The sequence below is a fragment of the Cydia amplana genome, chromosome 6, assembly GCF_948474715.1.
Source record: "Cydia amplana chromosome 6, ilCydAmpl1.1, whole genome shotgun sequence".
Classification (NCBI taxonomy): domain Eukaryota; kingdom Metazoa; phylum Arthropoda; class Insecta; order Lepidoptera; family Tortricidae; genus Cydia; species Cydia amplana.
Genome location: NC_086074.1, coordinates 1386603 through 1410634, shown reverse-complemented (window position 1 = coordinate 1410634; position 24032 = coordinate 1386603). Strand labels below are relative to the sequence as shown.

Sequence of the window (24032 nt, the reverse complement as noted above, 5' to 3'; positions counted from 1 at the left end):
CGCGGGTGCACGGAGCGGGCGCACGCACGCGGATGCCATTGTAGATTCGCGCGTCCGCGCTTGTTAGCGTTGCTCATGATATTTTTCGTTAACCAAAGGGTTAGCCTCATAAAGATGAGGCTATATATTTCCCACCTGTGTCACTTCAAACATATGTTCTATTTTCAGTCAGTAAGACTGAAATTCGATTGGCATTTTTGAACTATCAGCCTGGCAACGGGGTTAATCCGCTCACCCGCTCCGTGCAACCGCGCCAGCTAGCGGTTGCCCTGAGGGGCTACCGCGAAAACCGAAATTCGCAAATTGCGAAGATCTTTCTCTTTTACTCCAATAAAGACGTAATTAGAGTGACAGAGAAAAATGCCCGCAATTTTCGAACTTCGATTTTCGCGGTTATAGCCCTGAACTCGCACTAAACACTAATCAATTCGTACCTAAACACGCCCCGGTAAAATAGGCCAGTTACACATAGGTACCCCGCAGTCACACTTTTTCAGATCACGTAGTAAATATTAAAAAAATCTCGCTTCAAAAATAAATAATAAAGTTTCTTACCTTCCCAACTGATAAATTGTTTGCCCAAAAACACGCTTGTGAAAAATACACCCAATTTTTAAAACAGAAGCGAGCTAACTAAGACATAAATCCTAATTAAAAACAAGATTACAGAACGCCATGACAGGAGAGGCGAAAAATGGCGCGGAAAATTTAGCTTTAAGAGGTATGATCCGGCTTTATCCAGTTAAAACCTGTTTTCTGAGATTGGGAACGATTTATAAAAGGGTTTTTATGGGTATGATTCTGGTTGATTGTTTAAATTATATTTACACATTGAACCCGATTCAGTATGATCGGAGTGTAATCAATGTCGATTATTTGGATCGACCTTGATCGATCACGCTGATTAGTGCATGCGAAATAAAGTGACTCGTGCGTGAGATTCACGGCAATCACCAAGACGATTGTTAAGAGCCCGCATGAATCACTGACAGTGTCAAAACTGACATAATATACGCTGATGGCATTTATGTCAGCGCCAAACTGGTTGTAGCCAAAACCGTATCCGTAAACCGTAGGTCGTATCAAAACCCGTTTAGAGACTGTAACAACTTTTTTTTTTATGATATAGATATAAATGTTTAATGTTCCATTTAGAAATATGTAATTTGTAAGTTAAAAATGTCTACAAACATTTTACGAGACAGCTGAACCTACTCCATAATAAAATGTGACTGTATTTTACAATGAAACTGTAATAGGGACCATCATTCGACGCGAACGGTATAAGCTACCTAAAGGCCAATCCAAGTTTAATTATTCGATTTGATACTGAAAAGTGACGTTTTTGATTGAAGAAATGTCACTATTGACACTGACAGAACAATAGCATATGGGAAACAGATGGAATAACTAAAACTCGAATTGGCTGTATATCTATTTGAACTTTTAGTATTATATTTAGTATTTATGTCAGGTAGTAAAGAACTTGAACATGCACACGAGGCAAAACGATACGTGATCTAGGACATCGATGGCCGTCACCCGGGCCTGGGCATTTAAGATAACGCCCCACTAGATCATGCACGAAGTAATCGACACGACGAAATCGCCGAGTGGGCCACGCCTGCCTACAGTTACACGGGTAAGATATTTCTGTAGTCTCTTAAATGTACTACTAGTAAATGAAAGATATTAATTTCAAAACGCTGTAGAAAAACAATAAAATTTATTTCGAAAGCTACTTAAATTCCAGTTCACTCAACTTTCTAAACAACTGCTGAATAACCTAATGATATCGCAATTTTATTCAAATTTCACTTGAACAAACAACTTTAGGTAGATTCGAACATACAAATTGATGTCAATTTGATATTTATCATCATGTCGCCCCATCGCTCTTACTATAACAATATTAACAAGAAAAGGTGGCTGGTCAGATGAATAAGGCGGTAATTTTGAACACGGCGCGTATTTATAGTACGAGTATGTCGGTTCCTCTCTCATAACAGAAAAAGTAAATTGATATTGATATTGATATTGATATTTATTGAAAACAAATTTTACAGCATTACAGCTAACACCAATGCACTGTAAAATTAAGTATTAAAATTAAGTAAGTAATAATAAAGCGATTAATAAGCTACCTATTGCATGTTTAATTCGCAAAAACGTAAAATATCTTTAAAAAGTTTACGACTTTGGTCGGCAAACAAGTCGCAGTCAGGTGCAAAAGATAAAAGATTATTAAGGAGTGTCCGGGAACGGACAATTGGAGAGTACTGGTGTGCAGTCGTGTGAAAGGTTCCATTATCTAGGAGGCGATGGCCACGACAACGTAGGTAGTTGTCGGGAACAAACAAGGTAGTCGTTTTCGCCACCAAGTCTAAGCAGTCTGACTCTCCCCTTAATATTTTAGATATAGCAGACATTAGATTAACATTACGCCTTATCTCGAGGGAGTTAAAGCGTAGCATACCGAGTAAAAATTTGGTTGGGTATAAAAAGGGGTAATACCCGTAAGTTTTTTTATACAAGAAGCGGAGAAAAGCTTTCTGTACCTTTTCTAAAAGCAAGGTGTAGGATTTTTCATGCGGGTTCCAGATTAAAGAGCCCGATTCAATTTTAGTTCTAACTAATGTAATGTATAATAGCTGAACTACTTTGGGATCATTAAAGTTTTTTGAATTACGGATGATGAAGCCCAGTTTTTTATAACAATCTTTAGCGAGAGATGTTATATGCTCGTTAAAAGTAAGTTTAGAGTCAAACATTATGCCAAGATCTTTAACTGTGTTAACCCGAGTGAGTGGAATATGGTCTAGCAAATAATCATTATGAAATGGAGAGTGAGCACGGCTAAAAGTCATTACGCTGCACTTAGATAGATTAAAGAGTAATTTGTTTTTCTTACTCCAGTGGAGCAGTGCATCAATATCTTGCTGTAGTAGGTCACAGTCGGTGGAGTTATTTATGCAACGAATTAGCTTCAGATCGTCAGCGTAGAGTAATGTGCGAGAGTGTTGAACTACATTTTCGAGGTCGTTTATCATTAAAATAAAAAACAAAGGACCAAGAATCGAGCCTTGGCTTACTCCAGAACGGGTATGATATGGAGGTGAATCATAACATCCGTGACGAATAAACTGTTTTCGATCTTTAAAATAGTCAGCAATAAGCGCTTAGCCTATATAAGAAAAACGTCATATCGTTAACTTTTAGTATATTTTCCATAGCAGGGGCCTTTTTCCGAAACAGTGACCTCGCCCGTTTTCCGCCGGTGTAACGCTACATCACTCCACTTGCATTATCCCACTAACCCGGGGTTAAGTGGTTAAACCGTCAACCCAATGTTAAATTGTACTAAACCATGATAACTCCAGGTTTAACCGGTTAACCCCGGGTTAGTGGAACGGTGTAAGTGACCCTTATGCTGCTCAGGCACAGACGATTTCTGAGGAGTGATCGTTAGTCATCATAATGCTCTGTCTAGTGAAAAGTATTGATTCTTGCTTCAGCACGCTCGGGAGATGTAAGTAAACATTTTACAATTCAGTGCTCCTTTGAGCTAAAGGGTATTCTATGCGATTCGCTCTTTCACATACACACATATGTTAGTTTAATTCCCAGAATTATACATAATTTCTATAGAAATGCATCTATCGCGTGTCTAGAGTCAGTGCGGAAATGAGTCGTAGAATGTATTGGATCCCATACAATTCACGACTCTTCTCTTTCCGCTTGATAAATTGACAACAACTCAATCCAGTGATTTGCGCCAGATGTAAGAAGATGTTCGGCGATCGCGGATTTGTGTATTTACTTGGCGATATTTAACTGAAAATGTGATGTCTACCCCAAACTTTTTCATACACTTTTCGTCGGGTAGTTACACAAATCTCTGTTTTGACATTTTGCTGGGACCATAGTCTAATAAAACGTGGTCTTCTCTTCCCAGAGTGACACAAGCCTACGTCACAAAAACATTGCCACTTTATATAGAGCTATTACATATTATTATATAGCGCTGTCGCATGTTGACGTAGGCTTGTGTCAGTCACGTGGTCGGAAGAGAGTAGCAGGCGGAGTATATTATTATACCATGGCTGGGCTAACTGATGTCAGTTAGCCGCGACCACGACCAGTGAAACCTGTGTCGAAACGTCGGTAAATAAAGGTAAATAAATTCGCGATAGACCCACGGCTATAAATGTGAGTTAATGTGTTCAAAACGCGAAAGTTTTAAATATATATTATGATATCTATTGTTTACAGATCTTTACAATGTTCGAATGCCTCTTCTAAATCGGTTTACCTCTAATGTACCTGATGTATTTAGAATTGATATTCAATACCTAGCTAAATATAATTATTTGAAAAGGTCATATAACATAATTAGGTTGCGAACTTCTAAGGGTGCTAGCAATTAATCGTCAATCTACATATATATTGACAAACGTTTCACGTCGCCGATTATAACTTGACATAATCAAAATCAATACGTGATTCAGGTATTTAAAAGCCATTGAGCTATTATTACTATAGAGAAGTCATGTAAATTACCAAACAATGAAATAGGGTATTTGACTGTATTTAAAATAAATTATTTTACACCATGCATGAAATAAAGCACCAGAAGATTAATAGAGAAACGTAGACAGAAGTTATTTTTAGACACAATTTCTATTTTAAAACGCGTATAAAACTATAAAGAGTAAGTTATTTGATTGTGACGTCATATGCTAGTGTTTCATATAAATGTCATCGTAGCAAAATCGTTTTGACAGTTCGAAAAAAGAAACTGATTTGACTAGTAGTCAAATAACCTATTGTCGCAATCGCAACTTGTACCACGCGAACAAAACGTCGTAAGCGCCGTAAAATACATGGCGTTTGGGTTGGATGATTTTTTCACTTTTAAAGAGCAGGTTGTATAATATGTAAACTCCACTTTCAAATATCTCCCCGAACTTTCAAAGGCGAAAGTCAATCTTGTTGACGTTAAACTTTTTAAATGGAATCTCCATCAATATCTGAACGACGGAAAGTTTCGGAGCCGATCACGAGCTATTGAATATCAATTCTGAATATATCAGGTACATTAGACATTAAAGAGATTTAGGAGGGGCATTCGAACATTAAATATCCGTTTTTGATTTTAAATCTCAGCCCCTAAATACCCACTAAATATCTACAAATAAATTAATTATTAATTATTTTTAAATTAGGAGTAAGAAATGTAACATAGATTAGCATTAGGGAATGCAATCTCGATCTCGCAATTTCGGGATCTCGCGAGATCTCGCACGGATTTCCGAGATTCAATCTCGTTGATAGGGAATCTCGATTTATGCAATCTTGGTCGAGATCTCGATTAAAATTTTCGAGATCTCAAACGAGATTAAAAGATTGATCTCTGTGAATTACTTTGTTTTGGGTAATCTTTTTGAGCTTAGATTCATGTTGTTCAGGCAGTGCTATTGTGTGTAGCCAGCTTTAGCCGACGATAATAGCACTGTGTCTGTGACTGTGACGCACTCTGTGCGGAATAATCGGACGAACTTAGGGTACCCACAATTATTTCTATGAATTTTGCTCGCATACACTACATTTTGTAAGTTGTTCACTGCTTGTTAATAATATGAATATGATTATAATACGTACTATACGGCATATAACTATATGCCTAGGGATATAACTATACCTCCGCCGCACCGCCGCACTCCTACCTACAATTATTTCACTAAACTGAATCCAGTAATATAACTATATCCCTAAACTAAAACGTATTATAGTTATATTCCTAGTAAGATAGTAATGAATCGCTTTCGTATAACTATGTTACAACACAATGATATCCCTAGGGTTATAACTATATAACGGCTTTATCTATCGTACTGCGACATATATAAAAGTAATGTATTGTAAAGTAATGTATATAAAATACATAGAAAACAATACAAAATATTTGTAAGCACATTATAAACGGTAGAGGGGCAGGGCCCAAGCTGCCGGGTGGTCAGGGCCGCAGAGCGAGGAACTGACATGCTCTGTACTATATGCGCCGTGTTCAAAATTACCGCCTTCTTCATCTGACCAGCCACCTTTTCTTGTTAATATTGTTATAGTAAGAGCGATGGGGCGACATGATGATAAAATATCAAATTGACATCAATTTGCAATTTCGAATCGACCTAAAGTTGTTTGTTCAAGTGAAATTTGAATAAAATTGCGATATCATTAGGTTATTCAGCAGTTGTTTAGAAAGTTGAGTGAACTGGAATTTAAATAGCTTTCTAAATGAATTTTATTGCTTTTCTACAGCGTTTTTAAATTAATATCTTTCATTTACTAGTAGTACATTTAAGAGGCTACAGAAATAATTATCTTACTCATGTAACTGTAGGCAGGCGTGGCCTACTCGGCGATTTCGTCGTGTCGCTACAAGTACCAAGAAGTACATGCGGCCCATACTAATTTTGGTGTCTAGCCATACTGCCGTATTCGAACTTCAAGATATTCACAAGAGACGACACGTACTAGATCGATTCTAGATACGTTATAGTTTCGATTTCAACTAGTTCTCTTTTGCAGCTCAATTCGGGCAACCAATGTCACTTTTACGTTAGATAGAGTTAGATATCTATTAGATGTGAATTGGATCTCTAAGTCATATCTTGTGGAAATCGTTCAAGAGTATCTCCAGAATCACGGAAATGTCAAAATTGACAGGTTAGATCCTAAAAATATCGTTATCGTATCTTGGTGATGTCTAAAAGATATCTTATAGATATCTATTTCAAAATCCGAATCGGGCCCATAGTAGTTGCCGGCTTGCCGCGCACCGCTACGGAACGGACGCCTGCCCGCGCTTGCGCCACCTAGCGGTCATATATGTCGCAATAGACGCGTTTTGTTAGAGAGTGAACCTTCTGTATACCTAGTACTATTATTTATTCTGTGCTGTAGGGACAAGGTTGTGCTCTCTGCCTACCGCTCTGGGAAATAGCCGTGATTATATATATGTATGTAAGTATGTATGTAGGGACATGTGTCAGCATTTTAGGTATTCAGTATAAACGAACATTACTTTTGCCTGAATTGATTTATTGGTTGATTAGGTACCTTCATACATAAGTATGTACAGCAGATAAATGATGGACGAAGTTATTAACCACTTGACATATTCACTATACAAATCAAGGGTGAACAGGCACCTTCTGGGCAGACTCGCTCCATCGTAGGCCACGTCTTCGCCTCGGCTAGTCTGTGGCCATGAGTAAGCCCATTTTTAATTAAAAAAAAAACTGAAAGTTACTTATATTGCCATTATCACGTTGTCACGTCGATAATCTGGATCAACATATTCATTGTCAAGTAGCAGTACCTACTGATATATGTATCCACATCCACTACTTGACGCTAGATGTCGACCACGAAAGCTAGCGGCAAATAGCTGTCGGTGTAGTTTTATTTGAATGAATGAATGCATAAAATCTTTATTTCATGCAACTAGTGGCCCATAAATAAATACCTTAAAACTAGCATACATAAGCACATTGTAATATGCTTACTTGAATCAAGGACCATTTGGTCCTTGCTTCAATAAACTATCTTTTATCTTAACCCACGTTTTGCTAAGAAAACTGATGTATGGAGTTCACTCTCTCCTTATTTATTTCTCTATGCATATATGAATGTGTGGCTAATTATGTTCACACATTCACGACGTAGGTATTTCATACACGCGGGAGTTATAACATTTTCGTTACCAGAACTAGCAACATTATGGCGAATAGTAATTTAGATAATAATGCGTGTGTTCTTTCTACTCTAGATTGAGATACCAATTTTCTGTCTGGCTGGTCCGAATTATGATTAACACAACAAAACAGGACAAATTAACTAACAGAATATGAGTATGTTTTGCTATAATATTAGAGGGTTTTGTTGAGCTATATGATGGCCTAGGGTTCAAATCCCGGTTCCCCGAGCTGTTTTGTTTTGAAAACGTGCATTGTCTAGTAAAAACTACATAGTTTTCACTGCAATACATTTTTGAACAATTAGTCAAAACTAGTTTTCACCACTTTGCGTATAATAAGTTAGTTTTGACTGAATAATTGCAGTTAAATCTAATTTTCATTAACGCGATACTGTGCAAACTGGTGTTCGACGTAAAATTCACGAAACGCTTTGCGAAACCTTTAAGACACTCGCAAGTAAGCGAGCCAAGCGCCATCAGAGCAACACCTGCCAGGGCACACTACACCTGCCAGGTTTGTGGGCGTGATTACTGCTCCCGTATTGGCTTACACAGCCATGAAAAACGTTGTCGCCCTACCTAAGACTGTTTCTATAGTCTGTAAAACTATAGAAATGTCGCGTGACTCCCATGGGCTCAAATTTGAGCCAGAACGCTTATGGTGACGTCACACACGTGGGAGTTGACGGGTTAAGATCCCCTTTATGTCATGATCGTGAGTTAACGTAATCTCTTCACAATGCGGTGTCCACAACATGTGATCTACACATACCCAAACCTAATTTCAATAAGTAGTGGGTCATTGTTCTAGTTCTTGTCGGAATAGTTTAATTTCCGAGTGTTGTATGTAATTTATTCGGCTAGGACACGAGTGGGTCACTACAAATGTATTGCTTAGTATGTGAGCTGGGGAAGTGAGGCAATGTAATAGATTAGGTTTAAGTAATTTACATGAACAAAGGATGGAGTAATAAAACAAGCAAACATGTTCCCAGGGTTCTTTTAAGTATACCATAAAAGAAGTAGTCATTATATAGGGACCATGTTCCTGTAGACCTATTAGCGACTGTTGAAGTGCTAAGGATTACTCACGTTAGACCGGACCGTGTCTGGGCCGGAGCTTCGTTTTCTATGGAAAGCATCACGTGATAACCTATCATTGTCATAGAAAAGCGCCGGAAGCTCCGGCCCGGATACGGCCCGGTCTAACGTGAGTCATCCTTTAAGAGTGTAAGAATAGAATATTTTTCGATTTAAATGCTTTATTTTATACTTTTTTTTAAGCAATCATCTACTCTTATCAATTTGGCTTCACTATGTATGTTCTCGTTCTTATTCAAAGCTTGTGTTTAGGATTCAAAATCCCAAAGCCTAAAAGATGCCTCATGGCTATTTGTATTTTTGCTCCGCTTAAGGTACTTTACACTTAGACAAGTTTTGAAAATTCTACCTCAAAAGCCGCAGAGTTGGAACCTTAAACTTTTGAACAGAAGCGGTAACTTTGTTGATGTATTAACATGAATACTAATAGCTTTACGAACTAGTTGCAAGTGCCCTGGCTTAGCTTGCATGGAGTAGAAAAAATGCGTTAAAAGTGTATTTTACAAGTGTTTGTATGCAAGTGTTAACTTGCAATGTTTGTATGTCATTAGAAATATACAGTTCATAAACATTGAACTATTATTATTAACGTATAGAACCGGCACAGTGAACCAGTATTTTGCGCCATGAGTTGATGTTGTTTTGACATCAAGCCATAGAAGCGGAGCGTAAATCTCGCGATCTACACGCGTAAGCGCCGTGAATTTTACGGCGCTTACGACGTTTTGATCGCGTGGTACAGGTTACGATTGCGACAATTTCATTGTTTGGTATGGTTTCTCTATAGTATTATAACTCAATGTTCATACATCGCTGACATCATCTATATCGCTAACTCACAGGTAAACGTTCCAGCTCAGTGCATTTTCAAGAAGTAATATATGAGACAGAATGCAAGTCGAATGCTCAAAGGAACATATTGGATTTAGCAATTTCCCTTCCCGCGTCCACCGTAAGCTGGTTATATTTAAATTGAATTGTGAAGGTATTTCGGGTGCCGTGGCATGTGTAAGTTACATTAGGAGTATGTTGTCTTTAACACATTTACGTCTAAGTAAGTAGAATCTTATCCTTAAAATGGGTATATGGTTAAAAAATCATAGATTTCGATCATTTCGTGAAATGCCTTTTTTCAAGTTTTTTCACTCAATCAATTCTAGATCACTTCATAATATAGGTTTGACTATTTCATGATGTGGATAATCAAGTATTTTATAAAATGATTGCCACATTATGAAATCATTAAGATCTGGCCACGACACCTATCTTGAAGCTCGATTCTCCAAACAAACGTATAATAGTTACGCTCTCATTTTAAAACTACTACATAGTTAAATTATTCTGAAACTTTGTACTTACAATAGGATAAGGTAGGTATATCTAGTTCTGTAATTAGTTTATGTATCTTCAGATACCGTAGTTAAAATACAGCGATGTTAACTTTTTCATACAAAACTTGTTTATGGTATATTTCGTTTGTGTTATAAACTGGAGATATATAAACTACATAATTACAAAACTAGTTATACCTCATGTCATTGTATGTGCAAAGTTTAATTGCAATCATTGGATTGCAATTAAACTTCAATAACTGTGCAAAGTTTAATTGCAATCATTGGATTGCAATTAAACTTCAATAACTGTGCAAAGTTCAATAACTGTTCAATAACTGTGCAAAGTTTAATTGCAATCCAATGATTGCAATTAAACTTTGCACAGTTATTGAACTAGTTTTAAAAAGAGAACTAAACTCCGTTGGTATGGGAAGGTGAAATTCGGCCGAGCTTGCTGGCGATCTCAAGCCCTATTGGGCTTACTGTGGTGCTACTTCGAATTGCGTAATATAATCCCGCAATTATTTATTTATTTAACGCCTTCAGGGTAGCAGAGGGGCCACCGCGAAAAACGGAATTCGTAAATTGCGGGGATCTTTATCTTTTACTCCAATGAAGGCGTAATTAGAGTGACAGAGAAAGATGCCCGCAATTTACGAACTTCGATTTTAGTGGTTATGCCGAGTTTCGTATGGCCATACATCATTTTAGTGTTATGACTGCGACTAATGTACATTAAACTAAACACAAACTCGGTTAAGATTACAGTAATGGCATATGATGTCTGACAGACGCACATTCTAAACATAGTCTAGGTCAGCCAAGACTATAATTACTATAGGCCTAACACTAACCATCTACAGTGACGCTTACGCTTAAAAATAAACTAGCGACCCGCCCCAGCTTCGCACGGGTTAACGAATTATACATAAACCTTCCTTTTGAATCATCTTGTATTTAAAAAAAAACCGCATCAAAATCCGTTCCATAGTTTTAAAGATCTAAGCATACATAGGGACAGACAGCGGGAAGCGACTTTGTTTTATACTATGTAGTGATGAAGTGTGTAAAAGGATTAGGCAATCGCTTACCATCAGGCGATTCGTATGCCCTTGCTTCCTATCATAAAAAAAAACTGTTGATATTTGACAGACAATCTTTTACGTTATAGCTCTGTGGCACTAACACGTGATTTTGGACTTCCGGTTCGAGCGCCATCTTGATAGTTAGCCTCGTGATTAATTCCTATGTTTTTTGCTCATTAATATTGTTTAAAGTGTAATACCGATAGCTTATTATACAGTAAACTAATGTGGTGGTGTACAGTGAATGAAAAATTAATCTTGAAGCGCGTTTAACCACTTTTGGAGTCAACGGCCGATAGTCCACGTGCTTCTTGTAAAGGCCGCAATCGCTTTACAAGAGCGGATAAAATCATCTTACACTGTCTTGTACTAACCGTACAGTTTTAGTCGTATTACTTACCTTGCTCCTAATACCTTGATACTGGCGAAATGGTCTCACTGGACTGGTCATAATTTTAAAAGAATGAATGAATGGTTGAATAACCAACGTCAAGTAATCTATACAATATACATGGAGGGTAGAGGTACTAGCCTCCATAAATCTATAACTTGCCTATAACTGTGTAATACAATACAATACAAATACTCTTTTCTAAAAAATGGACGACAAAGGCGACGTTGCCGGTTAAAAAATAGGTCGCGAAGTGCGTATAGTTTATGGTCAGTCAAAAAATTAAAAAGTTAAAAACATTGCAGTCTCGATTTCGGGACTGCAATGTTGCATACGAATTCCATTATTTATCGAGTTCCAAACTTTTTAGAAGTTGAAATGGCCATATCAAATGAAGGCATAGGTCCATTAAACAGCCAAACAGATGATCACTTATTATTATAATGTTGGTTGGGTGGTTGGCTTATTATTTAGGTGTCTGAAATAGGTTGGCGTATTTTCAGCAGAAAAATAAAGGCGGCAAAGCAAATCTTTTTAATGATTTTACTTTTTTCTGTGAAAATTAAAACGTTGCTTCTGTAAAATATTTCTATTTCTTGTCCCATTTTTGAGAAAAGCACTATATATGACTCGGCTGGAAGGCTACTTGCTGGCTTCGGATTCAATTAAACGGACTCCCAAGGTCGTCCTAAGCAAGTAGCTACTTCCGAACCTCGACAATAAAACCCCCCCAATAAAAGAAAACAATACAAAAAGAAAACAGAAACACAAGCGGAGGTAAACAACAGTCGGTCTTATCGCTAAAAAGTAATCTATAACTTACTAATCCTAATCAGTTACAGTCCCCTGAACTCGCAACAGATTTCTGGAGCCAATCCATTACCAACGCGACATATGTACTCGTAGTAGGTAGTGTATCATATGCCCGCGGGTGACTTTGACTAATGTGGCGACTCGCTTTCTAACGATGTGTTTTTAGGTTAGCTTTTTGAAGATTGGTTGGGTTTTTCTCTTGACCTCTTTCCCTTTTTGGGTAAATTTATCATGCACAAAATTGAACATGTATACTTTTTTAATTTTCACGATTTATAGTCGTTATTATTTTATGGCAACTTTTCCCAGTCTTCTCCGAGTCCACGGGGACAACGCCGTCCTTGAAACGTAGGAAGTAAATTTAAAACTTAGTTTTACGCGATTAAGTCCCGTCGCGTCGTTGTGAATAATAATATATAATAAAATTTCTTATTAGTACTTAATCGAGTACCTATATATTATATATATATATATATACACATATAATTATGTATTATGTGTGTATTATAAAATCTTTTACAGTACATATGGGGCTACTTTTCCGCACTAGTGCGTAAAATAGCACTTTTCGTGCGAATGTCAAATTTTAAAGGGCCATATGTACTGTAAAACGTTGTTCGATACACGTGCGAATAGGTAATTCGCAACTCGTGTCGGTTTAAAACACTCCCTTCGGTCGTGTTTTAATTTATCGCCACTCGTTTCGAATTTCCTCTTTTTCGCACTTGTATCGAAAATAGGTTATAGGTTAATTGAAACTTATTTTCTAATACCTACATATTTTCTTTGTCATTGATTTTCTTACTTTATTGAATTTTCAAGCAAAATGCGATGCCAAGCAAATTATGGAGATATGATTTTTAGCAAAGAAAAACCCAATTTGCACTTAATGTCAATTTCAAGACTGAATTCTATTAAATGTTTCAATGAATCCCTGTATTTTGAAAAGGGCTTATTTATTTATCTTTGAAAATCATACATATTTAAATAATCCCCTTTTGAAAAGACACTACTCAAATTATCTCCCTATAGAAGTTCAAAACGGCAGACTTAAGCTAATACGATTTTACTAGTAGAACATTTATTTATCTTCCATCTCTTAATTATTAAAATATTTTATTATTTTTTATATACTTAACATTTCTACTTGATTACAATTCAGTCTCCAGATGATGATGAAAATATATAAAACTACCTTTATTTTTATTTGTCTGTTTTTAAAACATAAGTGTTGTTTAAATCTTCGAAATGTGATGAACTTGAACCCAAACATTTATTCCGCAAATAAGCTACAAGAGCACTTTTACACGCCAAGATATATTTCATAGTAAACGTATTTAGAGAAAATAAAATAAATTATCAACAACTATACATGTAATAAAAACACTTAAAATAAAACCTTATAAATAAAAAATATAACTATACATGTTAATGTAGATTTTACAGAGATTTTAATATAACATTGTGCAAGTCAAATAATCAATGTCCTATTTGTGACAGAAACTAAATATTCACTTTTCGTAATTTGCACACAAAATACCACAAATGAACATAAAAAATACTTAAGGTGTCAGTCCATTTCCAACCGCAGCTGCACTACTGTTCATTTTACTATGGAAATTGACAGTACCAGCGACGCGATCAGTACCAGTAGTGCAGCTGCGGTCAAAAATGGAATGTTACCCTTACGTAGTAAAGCTTATCACAAACGTTATCAAAATGTTAATGTCACTCTTTCAGATACAATGCGACAAACGAACAAAACGAATTATTCACGAATAAATCGTAAATACATTACATTTACACACGCGTCGATCGCTCGGGGCTCCCGTTTATTCACGAAACGAATATACACAAATATTAAATGGACGTGCATTGTCCAATCGAACAATCTACATAAAATAACATTGAATATGCAAAACTGACAATTGTACGACATTTTTTAATGAACGTCCATCGAGTAGGGGCCCGATTCGGATTTTGTAATAGACATCTATTAGATATCTTTTAGACATCGCCAAGATACGATAACGATATGTTTAAGATCTAACCTGTCAAATTTGACATTTCCCCGATTCTGGAGATACTCTTGAACGATTTCCACAAGATATTACTTAGAGATCTAATTCACATCTAATAGATATCTAACACGATCTATCGTAAAAGTGACATTGGTTGCCCGAATTGAGCTGCAAAAGGGAAAGAATTGAAATCTAAACTATAACATATCTAGAATGGATCTAGTACGTGTCGTCTCTTGTGAATATCTTGAAGTTCGAATACGGCAGTTTGTATTTAACTTTCAATTTTTATATTATATGTTCATGTCAAATCTTTAAAGCTAAATTAGATTCACTTACCATTATTCGATTGAGAAACTTCATAATACATACATACATACATATAATCACGCCTACTTCCCGGAGGGTAGGCAACCACGGATTTCCATTTGCTACGATCCTGACACATGTATGGGTGAATATGCAATAGCATGGTACCTACCATTGAGCTGATCTGATAATAGACACAGGAGGTGGCCTTATTGAACTCTGTGATAAAAACAACACAATATATTTGTTGAGTTTGTTATTAGTTATCTGTTTAGTATTTATTAGTATAAAACAAAGTCGCTTCCCGCTGTCTGTTTGTCCCTATGTATGCTTAGATCTTTAAAACTACGCAACGGATTTTGATGCGGTTTATGTATCATTTGTTAACCCGTGCGAAGCCGGGGCAGGTCGCTAGTCAAGAATAAAATCTTTGGCAAAAAAACGTATTTAGTTTGCATTTATATGAACCATGTTAGCGTTTCTTATCTTCCTTATTCCTTCGGTTTTCCTTAAATTTAAATAAAATATCGAAAAATTAATGCACGATGAAATGATTTTCTTTCGATTCCGCGAATATATCAAATAAACATAATCTTCTAAGTGCTACTAAAAATGATTTATCAAAATTCCATTTCATGAAATTAATAATCTAAGATATTTATTTCTAAGAATCACTTAACTATAGATTAATATATTCAATTAGAAATCTTAAAATTTTCATTAGAGAACTTGTAAATCTTTAATTTAATTAAGTGTAGGTAGGTACCTAAAAAAATAAAAGTCTAAAACCTAAAAGGAAGGTTCAAGAGACTTTATTTTCATGAACTTTTAGATTTTTATAATTAATAGGCAAGGGCAGCCGGACTTTTTTCCATTAAATTTAAATTGTGCCAAAGGGATGAGATAGGTCTTCGATTTCGTAAAAATTGAGGAAGTAGGTGCGAGGGTAGTTTTTTATTAGTTCAAGAAAAAGATTTTTTTTTATACCTTAAATAAAACTCGCCAAACTGTAACGTTTGATAGCGAGATACGCTCTTTTTATGCTTAACTTAACCTATCTTATCTTATACCTTTAAACGAGCAATTTTTGTATATTTATTTATTTATTTATTTATGTGTATATATATATTGAGGATCTCGGAAACGGCTCTAACGATTTCGATGAAATTTGCTATATGGGGGTTTTCGGGGGCGAAAAGTCGATCTAGCTAGGTATCTCCGGGAAAACGCGGATTTTTGAGTTTTTAATATTTTCCGAGCAAAGCTCGGTATCCCAGATATTTTACTTAAATCTATCAACTGTTTCTGAGATTTGCATCATAATTGAACAATATTTAAATAAGACAACAAACACCTAAGCATGTTTGTAGGTAAGTACTTATTTTAGATAACTAGTCGACATCCAGTCATGAACATTTTATCTTGATATCTTCTTGATGAAGAAGAAAGCCATTTAAATTTGATTTTAATACAATTTTGCTTAGTGAATGCAGCAATAGTATTTTGTGCAACAGGTACATAATAAGAGTTCTTAAAATACAAGGGCCGAAGTTAAATAACGAAGTCGAAACGAAGTTGAGTTTTGTAAAGACAGGCCCGAGAATGTAATAATAATAATAATGCACAAATATTTCCTTCCATTTATATAATGCAATTAGCAATACGCCATATTTATTATCTTTTACAAGAATTCACATTCCCATTTCTATAACTCTATTTTCATAGGAATTTCAAAACAGAACAAAAATTTTACTACATCTAGTCACGCTACAGGTCGTTACACTTTCATCTAACCTGTTGTTTAACCAGTATACTTTGAGCTTTATAACTTCGAGAACTCAACCACGGAACGTACCACGGAAATTTGGTTTTCAAACACCCAAGATAAGTTGAACCTTGTCTTGTTTAAAATTGGGTTGCTGAAGCGTTCATACTAACTGGTTACTAGTTAGATGTATTGCAAATAAAAGTTTTATTCGCTCTAGATACCCGTAAGTAATGTGAGTTTGTGAATCCCCTGGTAATAGGATGTTTTACGGAGATTGCCTGAGGTGTGGACATCGTAAAGTTTCTTTGAAAATCGTTTTGTTAAGTCGAATAGATTAATTAGTGAATAGAGGTGTTTTATAAAAAGTCGAAAGTTTTAATAGTTAAGGTGTCTTTTACGTGACATTTAGACAAGATAGTTGGTAGAATGGTAGTAATCGGTATAAAATAATATTGTTTTAATAATAAAATAAGTAATGTTTTAGACGTGTCGCTAATACGTATGTTTCTTTTATTTTATTTCTAAATTGTTTACACTACATCCTGTTTTTGAGTTTAATTTTTATTAATATTTATGACCTTGAAATTTATAACGTTATATATAAATTTCAAGGTCATGTAATCACGTCATGAAAAACTATAATAAAACTTAATTGAAAATCTTACTCAAATCCGCGGTAAAATCAATAATCTCGTGTTGCGACAAAAAATGTAGACAAAACCTAACGCTTTAAATAAAAAAACCGGACAAGTGCGAGTCGGACACGCGGGACACGCCCACCGAGGGTTCCGTACTTTTTAGTACTTAAGTATTTTTTGTTACAGCGGCAACAGAAATACATCATCTGTGAAAATATAAACTGTCTAGCTATCACGGTTCATGAGATAGAGCCTGGTGACAGAGAGACGGACAGACGGACAGTGGAGTCTTAGTAGCGGGGTCCCGTTTTTACCGGAACCCTAAAAAGTACCTATCGCAATTATGTTTAAGCTTTCGGGCGTCAAAAGACTCAAAAACCCTATAACCTCTTAAACAAATGCAGGATTCACAAAGTTTCCGCCATCAAATGAAGTTCCAAAACTTTTAATCCTAACGGCATACAAACTGCCAATTTCCGTGGCGTGCCACGGAAATGAATTACTTTGGCAGTGAGTGCACGGAACTTACGCCCTTTTCCGTCAAGGGCTGTAATGTCATTTTAAACTCGCATTAGAGGCACAATCGACAGCAATTAACCAACTCGTTACAATTGTCTCCAGTTCCATTTTAATTTCAGTTAAGGAATACTTTGGTGTGACAAGAGACTAAAGGCCCGATTCGGATTTTGAACTAGACATCTATTAGATCTATTAGATGTCTATTAGACATCACCAAGATACGACAATGATATTTTTAAGATCTAGCCTGTCAAATTTGACATTTCCGCGATTCTCGACATACTCTTGAACGATTTCCACAAGAAATTATTACGATATTTTAACGTAAAAGTGACATTGGTTGCCCGAATTGTTGCCCGAGTTGAAATCTAAACTATTACAACGTATCTAGTACATATCGTATCGTTCTCTAGTCTAGAACGGATCTTGTTTTCCGAATACCGCGGTAAGTGTCTGTATTTCTTGTGATACAATCTTTTGTTGGTAAAAGTTGAAATTGTTCAAATTGAACCCTCATGCTAATTAGTGCTAATTATATTTTAAATGGCTGTTCAGTTCTCGCTTTTTGAAAATTTATTTTCAATAATAATTAAATGAAATCTTTTAACTAATTTATCTATTCTCAGATTTCTCCGGGACTAATTAAATTTTCACTAAGTCTATTAAAAATTTAATATCTCCAATTTTATTTTCCGATACTAATCCGATACTACGATCTTAATTGGCTCCCAGAAAAGATGGCACAGCTGCGCCGTTTCTTTTTGCTCGACTTGGCAGGGGCACTCGCGTGCCCCCAGATGTGTGTTTACCAAGTTCAACGTACCGTAGCTAATATGAAAGAAAAAGCTCTCAATATTAAAGAAAATGTCGAAGAATCAACATCTAAAGAGGTTTATTTACAAACTCTTCTCACCCAATGATTTTGGCGTAAATAAGAAAATTGTACCTATTTTCGATTTTGCGGTCTCGAACCCGATTCTAATTTAACAATTTGTTATGGTTAACTGGTTTTGATACGACCTTGACGATTGTGTTAGTGATTGGCTTTCGTTTCATTTCGCAAGCACCAATCAGCGTTAGCAATAATCTTGAACGGCTACCACGTACCAGTTTGGCACTGACATAAACGCTATCGAGAAGATAACTTGCTTTCTATGCATCTCGCTCGTACTCATATATTAGCGCGAGCGAGATGTATAGAAAGTAAATTACGTAGACGTTAGCGTATATGTCAATTTTGACACTGTCGGTGAATGTGACATTGGTCGTATCAAAATAATATCAAAACCGTAACAAATAGTGAAATCTGAATCGGGCTCTTGGCCTAAGCTAACAAATGGTGCCAAAGTGAGTCTATTTACTGATCCTCTGTGTTTGTCTCTTTCACACATTTAAGTGAGAAAGAGACGACTATATGTACTTGTATGTATGTATATGACACACTTTGGCTTTTGGTAAATAAAAAACATTTGCCATGCGTTTGAAGATTTGAGGAAAAGGAAGAAGTGAGTTGATGAGAAAATCTAATGAAATACGTTGTTTTTAGTATAAAGTGCTATAACATACAGTAAAAAAAAATGATTTGTAACAAAATGGTTACTCCTAGCCCCTAATCCTATGGTGCGGCTATTCCTATGGTGCTCCTATTCCTAGCCCTATGGTGGTAGCCTATCCTAGTTTATATGGCCTTAGTATAAATTTCATTCGATAGCGTGATGTGACGTAGGTACGCGTTTGCGTTAAGTTTCATTTTGTATGGGATTTTATTTCCAAAACGTCCCGCTTGGCGCGCCGTTCAAAATCCCATACAAAAATAGACATAACGCAAACGCGAACGCTCGGCACTTTATCGAATGAAATTTACACTAGGGCTTCTGAATTCCGATTCAAACCGTATACTTATCATATATCGGTCCACATGTTAAACATACATATTACATATGTATACAGGGTGCTTCCTGTAACAGGAGCAATAAATTAAACTAAAGGCTGTACTCCTCAAACTGACCAACATTTGTTCAGCAACTTTTTAAAATGATGAATCCTTTAGACTTCCTCTTTTTCATACAAAATAAATATTGCCTTCAATGTACGTTGACATCAGTGTGTTTGACGTTGCTTGTCACGCTTTAAACATAACAAAATTTGCAATACATTGCGTCTTAGAATAAACTTTAAAGTCTAATAAAAATCAAAATAATTATGAGTTATTTTCAAAAGTTGCTGAACAAATGTTGGTCAGTTTGAGGAGTACAGCCTACAGTTTAATTTATTGCTCCTGTTACAGGAAGCACCCTGTATATAAAACTTTACACGTGTATCATATTTTTATCACAATATACGAATATTAATACCCATTCAGTTACCATGTCAACTTCGCTTATTTCATCCAAATAAAGTTCAGTTATCAATAACATACTATATTTTTAAATGTTTTAGGTCACAGTTAGAATCGATGTCGTTTTAAAGTTGCGTCATTTTGTTGTTAAATATGTGTATTGTCATGTGTTGCGTCGCTGATAGCTGCTCTGATAAGTACACCTAAAACAGAGGACGGGCGGTTTTTAACCTATTTCAGAAAGGGACTTTCAACCCACCAAGAGTGAGTAAGCGATTAGCAATCGGCGATTTTCTCGCCCAAGAAACGAACAAAAGATAGGGATCCTGTGTTAGTAAAAGAGATACATATATTTATAGTTCATCGCTGGCTGTTCACACTGCCGGCGAGAACACTCGCTCTACTAGTTTGTCGCCGAGATAAGAGCGATGAGATAAAACTAGCTCAGCAGTACTCGCTCGGCGATGCTCGCTTGGTAGTTGAACTCAAGCTGCGAGACCAATCTGCGACGTCTGCGGCTGCACTGTCCGAGCGAGTGAAGCGAGTAATAGCCCGTCGCACTCGAATACTCGCCTATAGCCGAGCGACAAAACTATTGAAGCTAATAACACTCGCTTCTCGCCGCTCGCCCACTCTTTTCTAGTTTATCGTTCTACTCGCTTATAGCTCATCGCTTGCGGTGGGACAACTGCCTAGTCGGTATTTTTGAGAGTTCCGTAACAGAATAGTGACAATCCCGACTCTCAATTAATTCCATAGGGTGTGCTCTTGGTAGATTGTGATTTTCTATATAAAATAGTTCCGGAACCGGGAAACCCTGGTTTTCGCTATATAAATCTAGTACCGGGAGCATCCTCTCGCTACCCAGAACGTATGTAGGTATCCTCATTTCATTTAAATTAATACCTGACGCAATCTCGTCGCTCGGGACCCTGAATGTGGATTTATAATATTTTTTTTAGCTACAATATTGTTTAAATGTTTATGTAAATACGTCATACGATTAAATAAACTTGCCAGTGAGTAGGTATCATTTGTGACAGATAGCACTTCTGCTACCTGAAGCTACTTACTTCTACCTCGGCGAAGCGAAAATCGGAAAGAAATAAAACTGTTCAGCCTATGGATTAATTTGAATAAGGCATTTCGGCATTTTATACGGAACTGGCAGTCAATTTTGTAATGGCTCCTCTACACGATGTCCCGGCGCTAGACCAGCGAGATGGTTTTGCGATGGTTGAGAGCACGCACTATGGACTGGGCCATCACAGATGGGTACGCACCGTCGCATGTACCTTTGATGTGCGGACGAAAAACCGAAACCGTGGCCATCTCATCCGCACGCCATAAGCCATCCGACACCACTACTTTCTACACGCTGGCCCATCTTAGTGGGCCAGTATGATGGCTCACGGTGTAGAGGCGCCATGAAACATCGTGTACGCAATTTTCTGGAGATAGGTTTAAGTTACAGTTTCGAATGATTCACGGTTAACAAGATGCATGTAACTGCGTCGAAATATCGGGAGCTCGAAAACAATACTAAAGGTAATCACGGTTCATATGCCGGTCTATATAAGTCTAGGTTTAAGTTAGGTTACCAATGGAGGAGCATCTTGGTAGAATTTTCGCGATCCCATAATTCTCCCCAAAACGACAGGGTCTAATGCCGTAAAGGGTTTAGTGGGTAGTGTCCTCTCCCATTTCTGATCGAGAAAGATACGAAAGCTGTGAACCCCACTATAGGCCCTACCCCCCCATGACGTGGGGGTTGATGCGTAAAGGCAGGGGTCTCCAAACTTTTTTACCTGAGGGCCATTTGCGCCGGCCACCGTCGGCGCCCGGGGTGAGGTATCTGGTTGCTGCTGTTAGAGCTGAACCCACAGAACATTATTAAAGAGGTTAGAACGGCTATCGCGCGCAGTTAGTATCGGAACCGGTGTCGCCGCTCGTTCCTCTCCACATTTCCACATTTCTCGCGCAACGGTAGTAAAAACTGGTGTGCCTGGTGAATTTTGATGTCTGGCTTCTTAATCTGAACGTTATTGTGGCGCAAAAGGCATGTTTACGTTTTTCGGTCAGCGCGGGCGAGTACTAGCATGCGAGCGTTTGCTCATAACCGGCGGCGACACGTACCCTGCTCGCATCGCCATTCTACTTGTTCTGTGGCTGAACCCCTGGCTCCCGCGGGCCGGATGCTTTGGGTGTCGGCGGGCCGGATTGGAACGCGTCGCGGGCCGGGGTTTGGAGAGCCCTGCGTTAATCTGTCAGCTCCCAGTGGCTCATATATGAGCCAGAACGCTTATGGGTGACGTCATATCGTGGGATTCGACAGATCACGCATTTTCTCGGCGTCAAAAAAAAGGTTAGGTTTCCAACCGAGAAAACGCTTAGGAGGCGACAACACGACAAATAATTTATTGAATTAATTATTAAAGTCTAGCATTGTTTTCTCAAGATACAAGTTTGAATCAATATTAATTAATGCTTAGACCTTTCCATTAACGACATTTATAATTATTTTTCTCTTGACTGTTAATTGAAAAACGCAATTATAACAGAACAAACTGATACCATCATTTATTTTAAGTGTTTTTCACGCACTTGTTTAGGTACTCTAATTATTTTCGCATAGTAAAGTTTCGATTTACGATCAAAGTATTTTTCATATCTTTATTTCTTTTCATAATATGGGGATCGCATGGTACTTAGAACAAGATTTTAGTACCAAAGTTAAAGATATAAAACTCAATTTGTTATTATCAGATATTATTAGGTACCTACGTGTTTTTGGAAGAGTCACTTTTTATTACCTATTTAATCTATTTATGATAGTTATTTTATTGATTATATGATTTGCATTTTCTCCAAGGTTAACTGGAAGGTCCCCTTTAGGGATAAGTTCGCCTTTATACATAACATTTTTGAAGTGAAAACTTCTTTAGCGGCGCTGTGCACTTTTTGAGGTGGGGAAAAAATGTTAAACTCGCGACAGATCACGTAAGACGATCACGTGACCTGATCGAAAAACTGTACCATGTAATGTCATTGAGTTTTTCTTTATTGATTTAAATGCCATCTAGTGAGTTTCGCTCTAACTGGTATTAATATAGCTCGAGTACTAACAGTGATGTGCTTAGGGGTTTCAAGTAATGCGACGAAATAACGCTAGATGGCTTTAACCTCAATTATACATAGTGCTTTTGCACTATAGTCATTGAGTTTTCACTTCTGCCGGCACTCCCTGAGTGCAATACGTTGTTTTTAGGGTTCCGTAGCCAAATGGCAAAAAACGGAACCCTTATAGATTCGTCATGTCTGTCTGTCAGTCTGTCTGTCCGTCTGTCCGTCTGTCCGCTTGTCTGTCTGTCCGTATGTCACAGCCACTTTTCTCCGAAACTATAAGAACTATACTGTTGAAACTTGGTAAGTAGATGTATTCTGTGAACCGCATTAAGATTTTCACACAAAAATAGAAAAAAACAATAAATTTTTGGGGTTCCCCATACTTCGAACTGAAACTCAAACATTTTTTTTTCATCAAACCCATACGTGTGGGGTATCTATGGATAGGTCTTCAAAAATGATATTGAGGTTTCTAATATCATTTTTTTCTAAACTGAATAGTTTGCGCGAGAGACACTTCCAAAGTGGTAAAATGTGTGTCCCCCCCCCCCCCCCCTGTAACTTCTAAAATAAGAGAATGATAAAACTAAAAAAAATATATGATATACATTACCATGTAAACTTCCACCGAAAATTGGTTTGAACGAGATCTAGTAAGTAGTTTTTTTTTATACGTCTTAAATCGCCTAAATACGGAGCCCTTCATGGGCGAGTCCGACTCGCACTTGGCCGCTTTTTTTTTGTTTGTTTTATGTAAACCTGTTGTTGTGTAATAAAATTACATAGGTACGTACATTACATACATATATTAATGTTTTTATTTTTAT

The 24032-nt window shown here is 36.9% G+C and overlaps 2 protein-coding genes across 2 annotated transcripts in view; one reads left to right on the top strand and one right to left on the bottom strand.

Annotated features, from left to right (window-relative positions):
- Positions 1-24032, bottom strand: part of LOC134648615 (somatostatin receptor type 2) — a 358966-nt gene that overhangs the window by 172490 nt on the left and 162444 nt on the right. The gene's annotated exons all lie outside the window — the stretch shown is intronic.
- LOC134649108 (uncharacterized) overlaps positions 1-24032 on the top strand; it is a 65258-nt gene that overhangs the window by 21667 nt on the left and 19559 nt on the right. The gene's annotated exons all lie outside the window — the stretch shown is intronic.